The following is a 19,221-nucleotide window of genomic DNA, read 5'->3' as shown; positions in this document are numbered from 1 at the left end:
CACAGGCTCAGTAGTTGTGACTCCTGGGCTTAGTCGCCCTGGAGCATGTGGCATCCTCCTGGATCAAAGATCAAGCCAGTGTCTCCTGCATCTGCAGGGGGATTCTTTACCTCTGAGTCACTAGGGAAGCCTTCTTTACTACCTCAATAGCACCTCAAATAACGTCTTTAAATTTCCTTGTTTCCAAAAATGTAAAAATGAAAAGAAACCTTTATTTTACATTGTTGGTGCCATTCCCATTGTCCCTTTAGGAATGCCCAGCTCCAACTTGTCCAGACCCATTCTTACTTCTCACTGAGAAGTGTTCTGACTTGTCCACCTTCAGAGAAGACGTGGCTTAAGACGTGATCACATCTTGGACAGCTCTTCCCTTGCTGCCTGAGTAGGTGCACAACCTTCTGTGTTTCCTACATAACACCTGAGTGACAAGCTGATACAAGGATGAGTGTATTTTGTTTTCTTTGGGAACAGCATCACTGCTTTCATGAAGCTATTTTAATTCAGGGTCATTTTCCTAATTTTGACTTCATTAAAATTCCCCCAATAATGATACTTTCAACTTTCTTTTTTTTTAACTCAATGTTACGAACCAGTAATCCTTTCCTGTCTGACCCTCAACAGTATAACTGTCCATATCAGTTGAATTCAGTCAAAGTTTGGGAAGTGAATCAGGGAATAGGCCCTTGATTACTCAGCTACCTGACCATTCTCTCCTTCCTGAATATATATAAGATTCAATTAACTAACCTAGAGAAAAATGAAGATCCAATCAGGATTTATCCAATGGGCACTCTGTAATCAAATCAGGTATCCCTTTTTTATTGGGTTAGAAGTGGGACAGAGATGGGAATAGAAAGAACTATAAAAGCCTCAAGCACTGGAGAAGAGGTGCAGAGTTTTCTGGCTCTGGAAACACCAACCAGCTGGGTTCTTAAGTCTGAGGTCTGAGTGCCCTGCCAGTCATAGCAGAGCAGTAAGTTATCACCCTCAGATAAGGACGTCCTTTTCTTACTATGGTTAGCTAATGTTGAAGGGTAGTGTGTATCTGTGGATGGCAAGCAGAGTTTTCAGAAAAAACAATTTCTCTCCCAAGAACACATTTCAGGTTTTTATTTTTCCTCCCAGTGTAGTTTTGTCTGAATCTCAAACATTTTGATTTGTGATTTAACTGGTATCATTTTAAATGTCTTTACCAAGCAGATATTTTTAATGAAGCACCTAAGTTTGGAATTTTATTTCTTGAAGTTTAAGATACATATTTAGTTCACAAATGGCATTCATCTTAGGAATAACTGACAATGGAGGCTGTATGGATCCACATGACTCTCCTCTTCCCATAGAGTTAGAGCTCTAAGTGATGGTCAGAATATTTTCCCCAAATAAAGATAGAGTCATCTTTCATGCACTTCAGTATGCATTTCTAGGTGGAACATGAAAAAAGCAAAGCAGTAGATGGACCTGAATGGGCTAGTGGTTGCCTTTTGCCTCCTTAGTACTAGCAATCTCGCTAGTTCATATTCAGAGTAAAGAAAGAGTTAACACCTTGTCCCCCGACCCCTGCCTAGTGTATTATGGCTAAGTGCCTCATTTGCATCCCAGCTAGAGCAGTGACCTTGGCCCTGAGTGGATTCCTTGGAAGGGTAGGGAGACTGCCTAAGGTATGCTACTGAATTGCCTAAAATGGACCACTTGTTCCCTGGCAGTTTCTACAGGAGTCATTTTGGAGCAAAGTCAGCATGAGTATCCAGACCCCACCCAGACTCCTTGACCTGGTGGGAATGCACCTGCTGAGGCATGATGACTTGGCCTTTTCTACTCTGGAGAGTCTGCCCACAGAGCTCTTCCCACCCTTTGCCTGGAAGCCTTCCATGGAAGATGTGTTGAGACCGTGGAATCAATGGTGTAAACCTGGCCCTTTGGCTGCCTGCCTCTGGGGGCCCTGATTGACCTGGCTCATGTGGGGCCCCTACAAGCTGGAAGCACTCGATGTCCTGCTTGCCCAGAAGGTCCGATACAGGTGAGTCTGACTCAGGTAACTTGGTAAACTCCTGGGAGTCCCAGGGAAACAGCTGGGTTGAGGGAATGTGGATGAAAAGGGGTGGATCAGAGAGTTCTAAGATGACAATGATGAAGCCTTAGCTTGCTGTGGGAACTACCTTTTGGAAGTATAATAGTGCCTTTAATGAAGGGTAGCCTGAAAGAAGATTCCCCAACCCCTCTCAGTCATGCTTAGAGTTACTAGAAGTAGAGAATCAAAAAGGATAAGAGGGCAAAGAGGAAAGTGAGTTAGAGAGGGAAGAAGGCAAGGCAGCTGGTGACATCAGGAATGTTAAGTTACAGCACAGGTGGGCAGTCTGTTGTCGCATTGTGAGGCTTTTTTTTTTTTCACTCTGTGTACGTTTTAATACATCCTAATCAATCTCTTTCTCCCCGCCAGGAGGTGCAAACTGCGGGTGCTAGATTTACGAAATATACTGGCCAGAACTTCTGGAGCATGTGGTCTGGAGCCAGCAGTTATGGGTGCTCAAGCTCAGGAATGGCACTAATGACTGAGCCCAGGTCAATGACAAAGCAGCACTTGGCTCCACTAAAGATTTTTATGGACCTTTGCCTGAAGAAAAAGACCCTGGACAACTTCCTCACCTTCTTCCTTTGGTGGGTGGAGCAGAGAAAGTCTTCCATCCACCTGTGTTGTTAAGAAGCTGATGGTTGTTTCAACACCAGTGGACAATATTGTGAAGGTCCTGAGCATGGTGCAGCTGGACTGTATCCAGGAGGTGCAAGTGAATTGCACCTGGAATCTGTCCACCCTGGCCACATTTGTTTGCTCCTTTCCTGGGTGAGATGAGTAATTTGCAGAGAATCCGTTTCTTCCCCATCCATGTGTCTGCCTTTAAGAAGCAGGAGCAGGATTACCTCCCAGTGCAAATTACCTCCCAGTTCCTGAGGCTGGGCCACCTCCAGGATCTCCATCTGGAGTCTCCCTCCTTCCTTGAAGGCTGCCTGGACCAGATGCTCAGGTGAGTGTGCACCACTGACTGGGTAACACTGAGCATTAGAATGTCAAAAGCACTGTCTCCTTTGTTGCTGTCTCCTAGAATGTGGTGTTCCACAACCACACAAATCAAGGTAGCGGGTTACACTGGTCTAGTGGCTCTTGTGAGACACCCTGCTAGAGACATACAGATTAGTGACTGGGATGTTTGCACCCCAGAGTTGGTAATTTCCTCCTTCTTTGGAGGTGTCTATAATGAAATGATAAAAATAGGTAAGTAAAAAGGACATTGAAGCGGGGAAACTACATCAGATCAGATCAGAGCATTCCTGAAGGGAAGCTCTATGCTCCCAAGGTTGGTGCCCGCAATGAACCTGTTCTAAATTCGCTGCGTGTAGAAGGGTGTTTTTTGCCCTAGGTAAGTTAACTGATATATGGGAGAAGCATGGTTCTGCAGATGACGTTAATCAATCTGAGAGAAAAGAACTATAAAAAGTGATAGAAAGATTGCAAACGATGCAGAAATGTGAGCCCTTTTAGACTGGCATCACATTTCATGTTCTGGGATCTTGTGTAAGTTGTTCCTTCTGCATGCTTCCCTAGAGCCTCACCTGGCCAGAGATACAGGATCTGTAGCTCAAGATTGGACTTAATGAAGCCATACGTGAAACCATTTTTAAATCTCGTCTCCCAACACTCCCAACACTAATATTCAATGATGTCCACACTTGATGGAGACTCTCTCTGGATCTCCTCATAGCATGTTCTTGAGATTCCATGAACTTCATTCATCCTCAGAAGGAAGTGAAGTATGTTGTACTCCGTTTGATACAGGAGGGGCTGTGAAGTGACTCAGTACCGCAGTGAGGTTGATAGCCCTCAGACTAGAAGGAGACTGGGCCAATCAGCATATTGACCCTCAATAGATGGTCAGACGACACATGGCCCTGTAGAAACCATTTGTCTATCACCTGTACACGATCTGGCACCTGGTTCCCAAGAACTAATTGTTTGGTTTCTCCTCAGGTGCCTGAAGTTCCCCTTAGACAGCCTGTCAAGAACCAGTTGCTGGCTTATAGAATCACACTTGACTTCCCTGTCCCAGAGCCTAAACATCAAGTCAGCTAAAGGGCCTGGATCTGAGTGGTGTCACCATGACTGACTTTAGGCCTGAGCTACACCAAGTTCTGCTGGAGAAAGTCACAGCCACCCTCCAGGAAGTGGACTTGGACGCGTGTGGGATCACAGACTCCCAGCTGGAGGCCTTCCTGCCTGCCCTGAGCCGCTGCTCCCAGCTCAGGGCCGTCAGCCTGTGTGGGAACCTCCTGTCCATGGACGTCATGGAGAAGCTGCTGCGACACACGGCTGTGCTGTCCTGTTTAAGGCCAGAGCGTTATCCCGCCCCTCAGGAGAGTTACAGACCTCGGGGTGTTCTCCTGGAAGCGAGACTTGCCCAGCTTCGGGCTCAGCTGTTGGAGATTCTCAGAGACTTGGGACGTCCCAGTATCGTCTGGATTAGCCCCAGCCCCTATCCTCGCTGTGGTGAGGATGTATGCCATCACATGGAGCCCATTGTATACAGCTGTCCTGCCCCTGCCGAGGGCGTTGCTTGCTTCTGTGCACCTTGAAATGGAAATCTAGAACTTGGGGATATCATGAAGGGAACACAGACCTAGGGTTCCAGATATCTGCTCAGTGTGAACGGGAAAAGGAAAGGTGATAGTGGGGGTGGTGCAGGATTGCAGGGGGATTTGTAGACTCTGGGAGAGGATGGGACTTTCATGGACATGTGCTTCCAGAATCTGATATGAACCTGAGTGGATACACGTTGGAGACCCATGTGTTAGAGTTATCCCTGGGAAGACAGTTGTGAAGAAATTGTCGGGAAATATCATATGACATCCCTTATATGTGAAATCTAAAAAGAAATGATACAAATGAGCTTACTGGCAAAACAGAAAGAGACTCACAGACTTAGAACATGAACTCACGGTTGCTGCAGGGACGGGGTGGTTGGGGATTTTAGGAAAGTCATGTACACAGAGCTATATTTAGAGTGGATAACCAACGGGAACCTATTGTATAGCACATGGAACTCTGCTCAATGTTATGTGCCAGACTGGATGGGAGGGGGATTTAGGGGAGAATAAGTGAGTGGAGTTGCTCAGTCGAGTTTGACTCTTTGAAACCCCATGGACTGTAGCTCCCAGGTTCTTCCATTCATGGGATTCTCCAGGCAAGAATACTGGAGTGGGTTGCCATTTCCTTCTCCAGGGGATCTTTCCAACCCAGGGATCAAACCTGGGTCTCCTGCACTGCAGGTAGACTCTTTACTGTCTGAGCTAGCAGGGGAGAAGGGATACATGTATATGTGTGGCTGAGTCCCTTCACTGTTCACCTAAACTATCACAACACTGTTAATTGGCTGTACTCCAATAAAAATGTTTTTGGTGTTAAAAAAATAAGAATAAAATTTAAAAAAATTTTTTAAATGAGAAATTATTAGGAATAAAGAGATCCTCCAGCTGACATAAATAGGAAGGACATCTAAAATGAGAATGGGTAAATGTATAGATATGACTTATTTATTTTGTTGTATAGCAAGAAAATACTAGGACATTATAAAGCAAATCTACTCCAATAAAAATTAATTAAAAGAATTAATAGACACTCATAGAAAACCAACTGCTATCCTCCATGATATATTATTCTGTGTTCATTTATTGCCTCAACTTTCTCCAGTTACTGATTAAAAAAACAAAGGCACAGTGATGTCCATGATTCAAAACCTTACCATTCCTGTAACTTCTTTATTCTTTCTGGGGGCATCTCCTGTGTGTGTGTGTGTGTGTGTGTGTGTGTTTTCTTAGTCAGTCAGTCATGTCTGACTCTATGCAACCCCATGGACTGTAGACAGCCAAGCTCCTCTGTCCATGGAATTCTCCCGGCAAGAACACTGGAGTGGGTTGCCATTTCCTTCTCCAGGGGATCTTTCTGACCTAAGGATCAAACCTTGGTCTCCTGCATTGCAGGCTGATTCTTTACTGTCTGAACCACCATGTAGGATCCCGCCCCCCGACCTCCGGGGCAGCTCTTACCTCCTTTAGTACTTCTGTGACTGTTCAGTGGGGTCAATACACACAAAGGGGAACAAACTCAGTATCCAGTGAACTATTGGAGTGATGAGGTCTTGGAGGGCTCTCACTGCTGGCACAGGCCATGACCTTGGGTGTGGGTTTCCTTTATGCTTCTACCAGTCAGAGCATAAGTCACAGTTTCTTGCCCTTGTGTGTGCTTCACTTCAAAGGCAAGGCCCTCATTTCTGCAAGATGTATTCCCCACTGCCAACAAGGTTGAAACTGGTTTCACCATTTCATGCCTCCCATGGGTGGATAGTATTCCTTATAGATATAATCGAATGGTGGCCAGACTTCCAAATTTCTTTTAGTAAAATGCTAGAAAAGCAAAAACATTTAACATGGATTTATTATTTCCATACTGCATTCCAGAATTATATCATTTGGGGTGGTTGGTCACATAAGAATTGGCTGATAATTCCCATTACAATTCCAGTCCCTCCCTATCAGAAAAAGTCAAGGACAGCTTTTCTGGTTATCAGAATGTTCAAAAGTATAACAAATACATGTTACGTATTTCATGTCACTCAGAGTCGGCTCTCCCTATCCTCAGTTAATCATCCTCAGATTCAACCAACTACATATAGACCAAATTCAATCACTGTTAAAAAAAAAATCCTCATTGAAGTGAGTCTGAGCAGTTCAACCACATGTTGTTCAAGATTCACCTGTTATATAGACAGGTGCAGAAAGGCTGATATGATTTACAGAGGCTTAACAGTACCACTGTCTGCTGTCTGTTGCCTAGAGAACTAGGAAAAAACTACGGTTTAATTCAGACCTTATCTTAAGTTTGAAAAGCAGTGGAAGTGATGGTCAAGGCAAAAGGCCTGAGAACAAAGGACCCACTTGTGTATGTCCTAGAGTTTCAAGGTTCAAGAGCCAGAAGCTCCAGTATTCATGGCCAAGGAGAGAGGGAGAGCAGTAGCCCTTGTTCCATCAGGCCCCCACAGGATAAGACGATGCCCTCCCACACTGGTGAGGGCTGATCTCTTGACTTACTCTGCTGATTCCAATGCTAATCTCCTCCAGGAATTCCCTTGCAGATTCCCCCAGAATGAATGATTGACCCGAGAACTGGGCATGTCATCTTACAGTGAAGTTGATACGTAAATTTAATCCTCACAGTGTGTCTAAACAAAATGCAACCAAATAATGTTTCCCTGCTAAGGATTCAGAGGCTACGATTGCTTATTCTGGGGCGGAACGGGATATGGGGCTGGGATTATAGCTTTAGGCAGAGCTTTGATTTCCCCCTACAATGAATATAATGATGCACACATTGTTTATGGGACTTTTAGTAAGATCCAGTGATATATTGCTTGTTGAGGGCTTGACCCTGAAGTTGTTGAGCAACAGCCCCTTATTATGTAAGAACTTCATAAGGTATTTTTTTTTAATCTTCTTCCTTACAGTGAACAGCATTACTCTTCATCCCTTGAACTTACCCTCTATTGCTGACAACAGTGAGGAAACCAAACCCCAGGGACTGAAACTGGCCTCACATATTTCATGCCATCACCAATGAATCAGGATTCACCCAAGTTGTTCCAGCAGCCAGTGCAGGGGGGCTGGGGGTGGGAGAGCATAGGAGAGACTGGATTCATCTTCAGTGATAAACATTCTGAGCCTCAGGTCTCCTAGGCCTCCTGCTGGTAGATCAGACCCAGAGGATAGAATTCAATTTTGTAATCAGGACAGTATACTTTAGAACTTTCATTCTGTCTTGCTATCCTAGAACTTTTCTTGTGGTCCAGGGGGTATGACTCCATGCTGCCAAAGCAGGGGGCACTGACTAGATCCCAAGTCCTGCAACTAAGTGTAAGCCACAACTAAAAGATCTTCACACTTCTCAGGTGGCACAGTGGCCAAGAATCCGCCTGCCAGTGCAGGAGACCCAGATGTGAGTTTGATTCCTGGGTTGGTTAAGACCTTGGAGAAGGAAATGGCAACCCATTCCAGTATTCTTACCTGGAAAATGCCATGGACAAAGGAGCCTGGTAGGCTACAGTTCATGGGGTGCAAAGAGTCGGACATGACTGAGCACAGACGCACACATACACAGGGTCACAAGATCCCAAGAGAGCACCTAAGACTAGGCACAGCCAAATAATTAAATAAATACATATTAAAAAAATTCTGTAAATGCCATTTGTGTATAAATACTTGCACAGAGATTTATATACATAATTTCTTTAAAGGTTATTGAGGTAATGTAGTATTTTTAAGAATGCATGTGGGTAATTTAAAAATGTTTTACTGCTTTGAAGCCAGAAAAAGACAAATGAGACTTTAAAACTGATTTTGATCATAAATGAACAAGATTTCCTTCTTTAAAAAATATGTATACCAATAAAATTTTGAGCCACAAGTCTTCCAAGTATATTTTTTAAATATATTACTATATTTTAGAGCAGTTTTAGGTTTACAATAATATTGAATAGAATGTACAGAAAGTTTTGTGAAATGAAAAGATCTCCTGCCATTTCAATAAAGAAGAAATGTTGCAGCCACCAATGATTTCTGGCCCTAATTTGAATGAGGGCTCCCAAACCTCCAATCCAGCAGATGTCGCCACTCCTCAGGGTGATTGCTGAGGAGCTAGAGGAATGGAAGAAGCAGCTATCTGCCTTTTTTGCCACCCCTTAAGGTGAAGGAACTCCGGGAGTTGGTGACTGACAGGGAGGCCTGGCATGCTGCCATTCATGGGGTCGCAAAGAGTCCGACAGGACTGAGCGACTGAACTGAACTGAACTGAAGGTGAAGCAGGAAACAGGATTTGGCCCCAGAGAGCTGAGGTGCTTATGGTGAGCCCAGAGGCTTCCATCTTCCCACAGTGCTAAATTCCTTAACTTTGAAGAGGAAAATTTAAAACTTAACACCCAGCTAGAAATAACCTCATGCCTATTCTGCTTCTGTAACTCAGCTTGTGCCTTGAAAAGACACTTAAGTTACATAGTTTCTGGCCCGCCCACCCACGCTGCAGGGGAATAGAAATTTACAACAACGCTAGGAGCTGAAATTTACCGCACTCCCTTTTGTTCTACTTTTGCAATTACCCAGCCCCTATAATCCTGCCTAACCCTTGTTTGTGTAAACGTCAGGCACCCCCCCAACCTCCCCCCTCCACCCGCTGTGTCCTAATGGCTGTTCCGGCTTGTGGGAAACCCCTGCTGCTGCTGCTGCTAAGTCTCTTAAGTCTTGTCCAACTCTGCGACCCCATAGACAGCAGCCCACCAGGCTCCCCCTGTCCCTGGGATTCTCCAGGCAAAAACACTGGAGTAGGTTGCCATTTCCTTCTCCAGTGCATGAAAGTGAAAAGCGAAAGAGAAGTCGCTCGGTCGTGTCCGACTCTTAGTGACCCCATGGACTGCAGCCCACCAGGCTCCTCCGTCCATGGGATTTTCCAGGCAAGAGTACTGGAGTGGGGTGCCATTGCCTTCTCCTAGTTTAGCCTATTAACAGTCAGAAGTGCCCACTAAAGTCTGATGGCACGCACTGCCTATAAAAACTTGGTAACCCCTTTGTTCAGGGCTCAGAGCTGAAAGTGTTAACTCCTCTGGGCACTCCAGCGTAATAAACCCGAGTTCTCCAGCTCTCTGGGTGTGGTGCTTGGGTTCTGGAAGGTCCTGCTTCTGCAACAACTTGATACCTGATTTTTGTTTTGTTTTTTTTAACCTCATAATAATCTTTGATGTTCAGACTGCCTGCTCTCTCTGTTACAAACTTGTATATAGCCTCCCAGCCCGCCCCCGCCCCCGGATCCCTGCCCATGCCTCACCCTCCCCCAAGAGGTTTCTCAGAGCTACTGAAACAATGTTTGTTTGTGTAAAGGTCAGGGACCCCCCACACCCCTTCTGTGTCCTAACAGCTGTTCCCGGCTGGTGGGAAACCCCTGCTGCTGCTGCTGTTAAGTGGCTTCAGTTGTATCTGACTCTGTGCGACCCCATAGACGGCAGCCCACCAGGCTCTCCTGTCTCTGGGATTCTCCAGGCAAGAATACTGGAGTGGGTTGCCATTTTCTTCTCCAATGCATGAAAGTGAATTCAGTCGTGTCTGACTCAGTGACCTCATGGACTGCAGCCTACCAGGCTCCTCTGTCCATGGGATTTTCCAGGCAAGAGTACTGGCGTGGGGTGCCAGTGGGAAACCCCTAGTTGAGCCTATTAACAGTCAGCACTGCCCACTAAGTGTCAGAAACGACCGAATGACTTCATTTTCACTTTCATGCATTGGAGAAGGAAATGGCAACCCACTCCAGTGTTCTTGCCTGGAGAATCACAGGGACGGGGAAGCCTGGTTGGCTGCTGTCTGTTGGCTGACGTCTAATGGGGTCGAACAGAGTTGGACACGACTGAAGTGACTTAGCAGCAGCAGCAACTGTCCGCTAAAGTCTGATGTCATGCAGTCAGTCAGTTCAGTCGCTCAGTCATGTCAGACTCTGCGACTCCATGAATTGCAGCACGCCAGGCCTCCCTGTCCATCACCAACTCCCGGAGTTCATTCAGACTCACGTCCATCGAGTCAGTGATGCCATCCAGCCATCTCATCCTCTGTTGTCCCCTTCTCCTCCTGCCCCCAATCCCTCCCAGCATCAGAGTCTTTTCCAATGAGTCAACTCTTCGCATGAGGTGGCCAAAGTACCGGCGTTTCGGCTTCAGCATCATTCCTTGCAAAGAAATCCCAGGGCTGATCTTCAGAATGCACTGGTTGGATCTCCTTGCTTACCAAGGGACTCTCAAGAGTCTTCTCCAACACCACAGTTCAAAAGCATCAATTCTTCAGCGCTCAGCTTTCTTCGCAGTCCAACTCTCACATCCATACATGACCACAGGAAAAACCATAGCCTTGACTAGATGGACCTTTGTTGGCAAAGTAATGTCTCTGCTTTTGAATATGCTATCTAGGTTGGTCATAACTTTCCTTCCAAGGAGTAAGCATCTTTTAATTTCATGGCTGCAGTCACCATCTGCAGTGATTTTGGAGCCCCCCAAAATAGTCTGACACTGTTTCCACTGTTTCCCCATCTATTTCCCATGAAGTGATGGGACCAGATGCCATGATCTTCGTTTCCTGAATGTTGAGTTTTAAGCCAACTTTTTCACTCTCCTCTTTCGCCTTCATAAATAGGCTTTTTAGTTCCTCTTCACTTTCTGCCCTAAGGGTGGTGTCATCTGCATATCTGAGGTTATTGATATTTTTCCTGACAATCTTGATTCCAGCTTGTGCTTCTTCCAGCCCAGCGTTTCTCATGATGTACTCTGCATATAAGTTAAATAAGCAGGGTGACAATATACAGCCTTGACGTACTCCTTTTCCTATTTGGAACTAGTCTGTTGTTCCATGGCCAATTCTAACTGTTGCTTCCTGACCTGCATACAAATTTCTCAAGATGCAGGTCAGGTGGTCTGGTATTCCCATCTCTTTCAGAATTTTCCACAGTTTATTGTGATCCACACAGTCAAAGGCTTTGGCATAGTCAATAAAGCAGAAATAGATGTTTTTTTTGGAACTCTCTTGCTTTTTTGATGATCCAGCGGATGTTGGCAATTTGATCTCTGGTTCCTCTGCCTTTTGTAAAACCAGCTTGAACATCTGGAAGTTCACGGTTCACGAATTGCTGAAGCCTGGCTTGGAGAATTTTGAGCATTACTTTACTAGCATGTGAGATGAGTGCAATTGTGTGGTAGTTTGAGCATTCTTTGGCATTGCCTTTCTTTGGGATTGGAATGAAAACTGACCTTTTTCAGTCCTGTGGCCACTGCTGAGTTTCCCAAATTTGCTGGCATATTGAGTGCAGCACTTTCACAGCATCATCTTTCAGGATTTGAAATAGCTCAACTGGAATTCCATCACCTCCACTAGCTTTGTTCATAGTGATGCTTTCTAAGGCCCACTTGACTTCACATTCCAGGATGTCTGGCTCTAGGTGAGTGATCACAGCATTGTGGTTATCTGGGTCGTGAAGATCTTTTTTTGTACAATTCTTCTGTGTATTCTTGCCACCTCCTCTTAATATCTTCTGCTTCTGTTAGGTCCATACCATTTCTGTCCTTTATCGAGCCCATCTTTGCATGAAATGTTCCCTTGGTATCTCTGATTTTCTGGAAGAGATCTGTAGTCTTTCCCATTCTGTTGTTTTCCTCTATTTCTTTGCATTGATCGCTGAAGAAGGCTTTCTTATCTCTTCTTGCTATTCTTTGGAACTCTGCATTCAGATGCTTATATATTTCCTTTTCTCCTTTGCTTTTCACTTCTCCTCTTTTCACAGCTATTTGTAAGGCCTCCCCAGACAGCCATTTTGCTTTTTTTGCATTTCTTTTCCATGGGGATGGTCTTGATCCCTGTCTCCTGTACAATGTCATGAACCTCAGTCCATAGTTCATCAAGCACTCTGTCTATCAGATCTAGTCCCTTAAATCTATTTCTCACTTCCACTGTATAATCATAAGGAATTTGATTTAGGTCATACCTGAATGGTCTAGTGGTTTCCCCTTAAATTTCTTCAATTTAAGTTTGAATTTGGCAATAAGGAGTTCATGATCTGAGCCATAGTGAGCTCCCAGTCTTGTTTTTGCTGACTGTATAGAGCTTCTCCATTTTTGACTACAAAGAATATAATCAATCTGATATTGGTGTTGACCATCTGGTGATGTCCATGTGTAGAGTCTTCTCTTGTGTTGTTGGAAGAGGGTGTTTGCTATGACCAGTGCGTTCTCTTGGCAAAACTCTATTAGCCTTTGCCCTGCTTCATTCCGTATTCCAAGGCCAAATTTGCCTGTTACCCCCGGTGTTTCTTGACCTCCTACCTTTGCATTCCAGTCCCCTATAATGAAAAGGACATCTTTTTTGGGTGTTAGTTCTAAAAGATCTTGTAGGTCTTCATAGAACTGTTCAACTTCAGCTTCTTCAGTGTTACTGGTTGGGGCATAGGCTTGGATTACTGTGATATTGAATGGTTTGCCTTGGAAATGAACAGAGATTATTCTGTCGTTTTTGAGATTGCATCCAAGTACTGCATTTCAAACTCTTTTGTTGACCATGATGGCTATTCCATTTCTTCTAAGGGATTCCTGCCCACAGTAGTAGATATAATGGTCATCTGAGTTAAATTCACCCATTCCAGTCCATTTTAGTTCGCTGATTCTTAGAATGTCGACGTTCACTCTTGCCATCTCCTGTTTGACTACTTCCAATTTGCCTTGATTCATGGACCTGACATTCCAGGTTCCTATGCAATATTGCTCTTTACAGCATCAGACCTTGCCTCCATCACCAGTCACATCCACAACTGGGTATTGTTTTTGCTTTGGCTCATCCCTTCATTCTTTCTGGAGTTATTTCTCCACTGATCTCCAGTAGCATATTGGGCACCTACCGACCTGGGCAGTTCCTCTTTCAGTGTCCTATCATTTTGCCTTTTCATACTGTTCATGGGGTTCTCAAGGCAAGAATACTGACGTGGTTTGCCATTCCCTTCTCCAGTGGACCACATTCTGTCAGACCTCTCCATATTGACCCGCCCATCTTGGGTGGCCCCACGGGCATGGCTTAATTTCATTGAGTTAGAGAAGGCTGTGGTCCTAGTGTGATTAGATTGACTAGTTTTCTGTGAGTATGGTTTCAGTGTGTCTGCCCTCTGATGCCCTCTTGCAACACCTACCGTCTTACTTGGGTTTCTCTTACCTTGTACATGGGGTATCTCTTCATGGCTGTTCCAGCAAAGCACAGCCGCTGCTCCTTACCTTGGATGAGGGGTATCTCCTCACCGCTGCCCCTTATAACCTTGAACGTGGAGTAGCTCCTCTAGGCCCTTCTGCGCCCCTGCAGCCACTGCTTCTTGGAGGTGGGGTTGCTCCTCCTGGCCACGGCCCCTGGCCTCTGGCGTGGGGTAGGTCCTCCTGGCCTCCACCCCTGGCCTGGGATGTGGGGTAGCTCCTCTTGGCCGCCGCCCCTGACCTCGGACGTGGGGTAGCTCCTCTCCGCCGTTCCTGTGCTGTCGCAGCCTGACACTCTCGGCCACTGCCCCTGACCTCGGACGTGGGGTTACTCCTCTTGGCCACCTCCCCTCGGGCATGGGGTCCTCCAGGCTTCTGCCCCTGACCTCGGACGTGGGGTAGCTCCTCTCAGCCATGCTAAATGCGCCGGTAGCAGCCGCCCGCGCTAAAGTTCATCTTAAAAGAGGGCAATTCATAATTGTTCTGTACACAACAAAGTGTTTTCCTGGCCAATGGCTCCTTTCCTTCTGGTAATACAGGGATCCACCAGATAAAACTTTGTAACCCCTTTGATCAGGGCCCAGAGCTGTAAGTGTTAACACTTCTGGGCCCTCCAGCGTAATAAACCTGAATTCTCCAGCTCTCTGGGTGTGGTGCTTGGGTTCTGGAAGGTTCTTATTTTACCCAGGCTTCTTATTTTACCCATGGACTGTAGCCCGCAAGGTTCCTTTGTCCTTTTAATTCTCTAGGCAAGAATATTGGAGTGGGTTGCCATTTCCTTCTCCAGAGTATCTTCCTAACCCAGGGATCAAACCCAGTTCTCCCTCATTGCAGGCAGATTCTTTACCGTCTGAGCCACCATGGAAGCCCAGGCTTGGGTCATAAGTATTCCCGCCAAATAAAATAATTCTCTACTTTCAGGTGGTGACTAATGTTTTAGTTGACAGTTTCCATCTAATTCCTGGAACTCAGATGAGTGGGTACAGGATGCTGTGGGTTGAGAAAAGGTCTTGGAAGAGCATGTCATATGACAAAAAAACGCACAACCTCAGACATGAGAAATATGTTTTATTTGGTTACTTTACAGAAGATTAGAATTGTTCAGAAATTTAAGGGGGAGCCAAAGTACCTAAGATCATTTGCTGAAAAAACATTCAGAAAACATTGAAAGATCACTGCCTATGATTAAAATAATATATCTTAAATTAATGATTTTCACACATTTTAAAATTATTTTTTCATTTTTATACTTTTATTTTTTTACTTATTTTGTCTGTACTGATATTGTACTTACTTATTTTTTCTTCCTTGCTGAGCACAGCTTTTCTCTTCTTCTGGCAAGCAGGTGCTTCTCTCTAGCTGAAGTGCGTTGGCTTCTTATTTTGATCGCTTCTCTCATTGCAGAACATGGGCTCCAGGGCATGTGGGCTTCAGTAGTCATGGCTCCCAGGCTCTAGCTGAGTGCTCAGTAGTTGTGGGACATATGTTTAGTTCCTCCACAGCATGTGGGATCTTTCCAGACCAGGGATTCAACCTATGTCCCTTGCACTGGCAGGTGGATTCTTAGCCACTGGACCACTGAGGAAGTTCCTTTTCATGCCTTTTTATGTATGGAAAGAGGCAAGAGTCTGGGCTTATTGAAGTCATCCATATGATATGCATCTTAACCTCCACAGGACACCATCTACTTTTCTCCTCCTTGAATTTCCCTCAGCGCACTATCTAGGGGGGAGGGTGGCTGCAGTGGATAATGGCCTTTTGGCTGCAACAGCCTTTGTTTACTGAAATGGCAACTGAAATATTTGTCCACAAGGAAAAGCTTAGGAGATGACCACAAGTGAAACTGAGAGAGAATGTCTATTGAATCCCCTCTAGATGAACCTGTTCACTGGGTTACAGAAGTGAAGCAGGGAAAACATTCTTTGTTTGACTAAAATTTTTTCAGGCTCATGGACCTTCTCCTAGAATTATCTGAGAGCTTCCTTATAAAAATCAGTTTGAATAAGAATTCTAAGTCAGTTCAGCGAGAAATCCCACTCTTGATATCTGATCACTCTAAGAATCTGATCAGAATTCCTTACTGCCCACTATTAATATCTGGTCCAGATGGGCTGCACTCAGCAAAACATCTATTAGGTTGGTTCAGCCAATATCCTTTGCAGACCTGATGTCTTCTCTTAGGAATTTACCAGCCAGGAAATACACTGCTCCTTGAGTTCCTACCACTTGTATCTGTTGAATTTGGATGACACGAAGTGCTAGGGTATCCTTGTCTCTATTGTCATCATCCTAACTAATATTTGATGTCGTCTCTTATACCTGTGTCTGTCTCTGATTTTCCTTGGACAAAACACCCTCAGCTGATTACTGCTCAGGCGAGAAGTGTTCTTCCATGTATCTCCCAGATTCTGAAAAATCCAAGAAGGACTCACTTGGAGTCTGGCCACTTTTGTAGCTTCCATATTTGCCCTCGAGGTTTTTTTTTTTTTTCTTTCTTTCTTTCAGAAAATTAGTTTCAACTTGCCACTTTAAAACAATATTCTTTTTGATCTCATGGTAACTGTGATCCCACAGGAACATCCCCAGCTTAGATTCTGAAGTTTTCACACTTCCACTAATGTCAGGTGAAGTCTCACAATCAGCCCTTTCCAACATTTAGGTTGCCTGACAATTGGAGGGGTATTTCTCATCCCTTCAGCTAATTTTTCACTACTTGGAAATGGGCAGATTCCTTTACTTGGCAAAGACCTTGGTTCACCAGCCTAAGAATGGGAGAAATAGTAGTGATATTTACATTTTAGTAAAGAATAAAAAGTGCCTATACCATTGCTGACCGAGTTTGTCTTCAAAAAAACAGAGATGTTTATGATTAACATTATTGCCAATCTAACCCGATTGCAGGTCATTAATGAAAGGGATTGATGACCTAGGATTTAAAATGTCTATCAAATAAAATCAAGTTTAACCCTACTTCATGTAAAGGCCACTTATACCCATGGGAGGAATGTGGTGAAAGAGATCGTCTGCAAAGTGACCAAGTGAGAGGACCTTTCAAAGAGTCTTCACCTTGGTTACTAGTGGTATAAAAGAATTGTATGGGCATCAAGTAAGAGGGGTTGGAGAAAGGCATAGAAATTTCTTGAAGATAAGACAGGGTCATCCTTTATGTGTCATCCTAAACTTCAAAAAGAACTTCTTTGTGATGCAGCCCAAACTGGAAGTATCCCTGAAAGTGGTAGAATATTAAATACCAAATAGAGCTTCTGAATTTAGTGTAGGAAAGGTGTTGGTATTTATGAAGAGAAAATAGAAATTTATTCCTATGCCTAATGGCATCACATTGTTCAGAATCTGTGTCGAACTCAGCTAAGATGTAGGAAACAGTTATTATCTAAATACACTTGGTAAGGGGCCAGTAGGATTATGGTTTGGCTTCCAAGACCCCTTGAAAATGGCTGGGACTATTTCTAGAAAGTGTCCTTAGTGAGAAAAAAAATCTTAAAGAAAACCTCTCCTGGTAGCACCTTCCCCAGGATGACAGGGTTATTTGAGACTGACTCACATTTTTTTCTTCCTGACTTCAAGTTCCCAAAGAGCTCACAGTGCCCAACTTTGGTGCTTCTAAGTGTTGGAAACGTCTGGTCCCATGACTCACACCTCACCTTTTTTCACATTCTTAGACTTAGTCTTTTCATGCTGTGTGCTGTGCTGATCTCAAATTTCTGGGAAGAAACACCATCTAGGGAAACACTGTCTGTGCTATTATGTTTTATTTTCTAAATGTCACCCAGAAAATGTCTTTAATCTCCCCCCTTCATTAAACACACACACACACACACATTTGTTTTATACTGTTGCAATCATTCACATGGTCCCTTTTGAAATGCCCAGCTCCAAACTGTCCTGACCCACTCTTCCTTCTTTACATACATTTTGACCTGTCCACCTTAAGAGAAGGCTTGGCTTAAGGCTGGAAGACCAACCAAGCCCCAGAAGCTCTTTCCTTGCTGCCTGAAGAATATCACAGTCTCCTGTGTTTCCTACGTAATACCGAGTGACAAGTCGATACAGGGAACCCTGTATTTTGTTTCTTTTGGCACATCCCACTGCTTACATGAGGCTGTTTTCATTCAGGAACATTTGATAATTCTGATGTGGCCAAAGTCCCCCCAACAATGAAACTTTCAGCTTTGGAATTTTTCTGTCCAATGTCAAAACCCAATAACTTCTTTTTTTTTTATCATATTCAGGAATATAACTATAAATATTGATAGAATTCAAACGATATTTGTACAGTGAATCAATGAGTCCTTAATTCCCCTGCCATCTTTCTGCTTCCTGCATGTATATCTGATTCAATCAACCAGGGAAAAAATGAAGATTCAATCAGAATCAATTCAATGATCACTCCACAATCTAATCAAGTATCCCTTTATGATTGAGTTAGTAGTGGAATAGAGGGGTGATGGGATTAGGAAAACCTATAAAAATCTCCAGAACTAGAAAAGAAGTGCAGAATTTTCTGGCTCTGGAGATACTGCTAGGTTTTCACAGGGTCTGAGGTCTGAGGTCTGAGGTCTGAGGTCTGAGGTCTGAGCATCCCACCAGCCACATCAGAGCAGTAAGTTTCCAACCTCATATAAGGACAGCCCCCCCCCCCCCCCCCCCGCTTTTTTTTTTAAACCATGGTTAGCTAATTTTGAAGAGTGGCATGTATCTCTGGATGGCAGGGAAAGTTTTTTAAAATTACTTCTTTCAGATGACCATGTTTCAGGTATTGTTTTGCTTCTCAGTGTAGTTTTGCCTGAATCCCAAACATTTAAATTTGTGCTTTGCCTGATATCACTTTTAAATGTCCTGACTAATTAGATATTTTAAATGAAAACCATCTGTTTGTGTTTTATTTATTAACATTTAAAATGATTCTTGTACATAAATATAATTCAAGTTAGGTGTATATTTTTCATTTTTTATCAATAACTTTAACGGCGGTAACTAAAGATAGAGGCTGTGTTGATCCACATGACCCTCCTCTTCCCATAGATTTAGGGCTCTAAGTCATGGAGCCCTATAAAAATGTTTTGTTTTTTTTTAACAATAAAAATAAATACAAATAAAATAAGTAAAAATTGGAGTGAGCTTTCAGGGTCCTCGGTACTCACTTCCAGATGAGACATAAATTAAGCAAAGCAGTGGATGGACCTGAATGAGCTAGTTGTTGCCTTTTTCCTCGTCTGTATTTGTGAGATGCTTGTTCCAAATCCAGTAGGAAAAGAGGTATCACTTTGTGCCTCCTGAGCCCACAGTGTAATATAGGTTAAGTGCCTCACTTCTACCTTTGCAAGAGCAGTGACCTTGGCCCTGAGTGGAT

At 44.1% G+C, this 19,221-nt stretch overlaps 1 long non-coding RNA gene across 1 annotated transcript; it reads left to right on the top strand.

The window, feature by feature from the left end:
* The first annotated feature begins 1,649 nt into the window (after nt 1–1,649).
* Nucleotides 1,650–5,122, top strand: LOC113906183. Its single transcript, XR_003514811.1, has 3 exons — nt 1,650–2,017; nt 2,438–3,020; nt 4,022–5,122. It is a non-coding gene; the product is annotated as an uncharacterized LOC113906183 (long non-coding RNA).
* Nucleotides 5,123–19,221: the final 14,099 nt, after the last annotated feature.

Source organism: Bos indicus x Bos taurus, chromosome 16 (assembly GCF_003369695.1).
Source record: "Bos indicus x Bos taurus breed Angus x Brahman F1 hybrid chromosome 16, Bos_hybrid_MaternalHap_v2.0, whole genome shotgun sequence".
NCBI lineage: Eukaryota > Metazoa > Chordata > Mammalia > Artiodactyla > Bovidae > Bos > Bos indicus x Bos taurus.
This window is presented reverse-complemented; position numbering and strand designations above follow the sequence as displayed.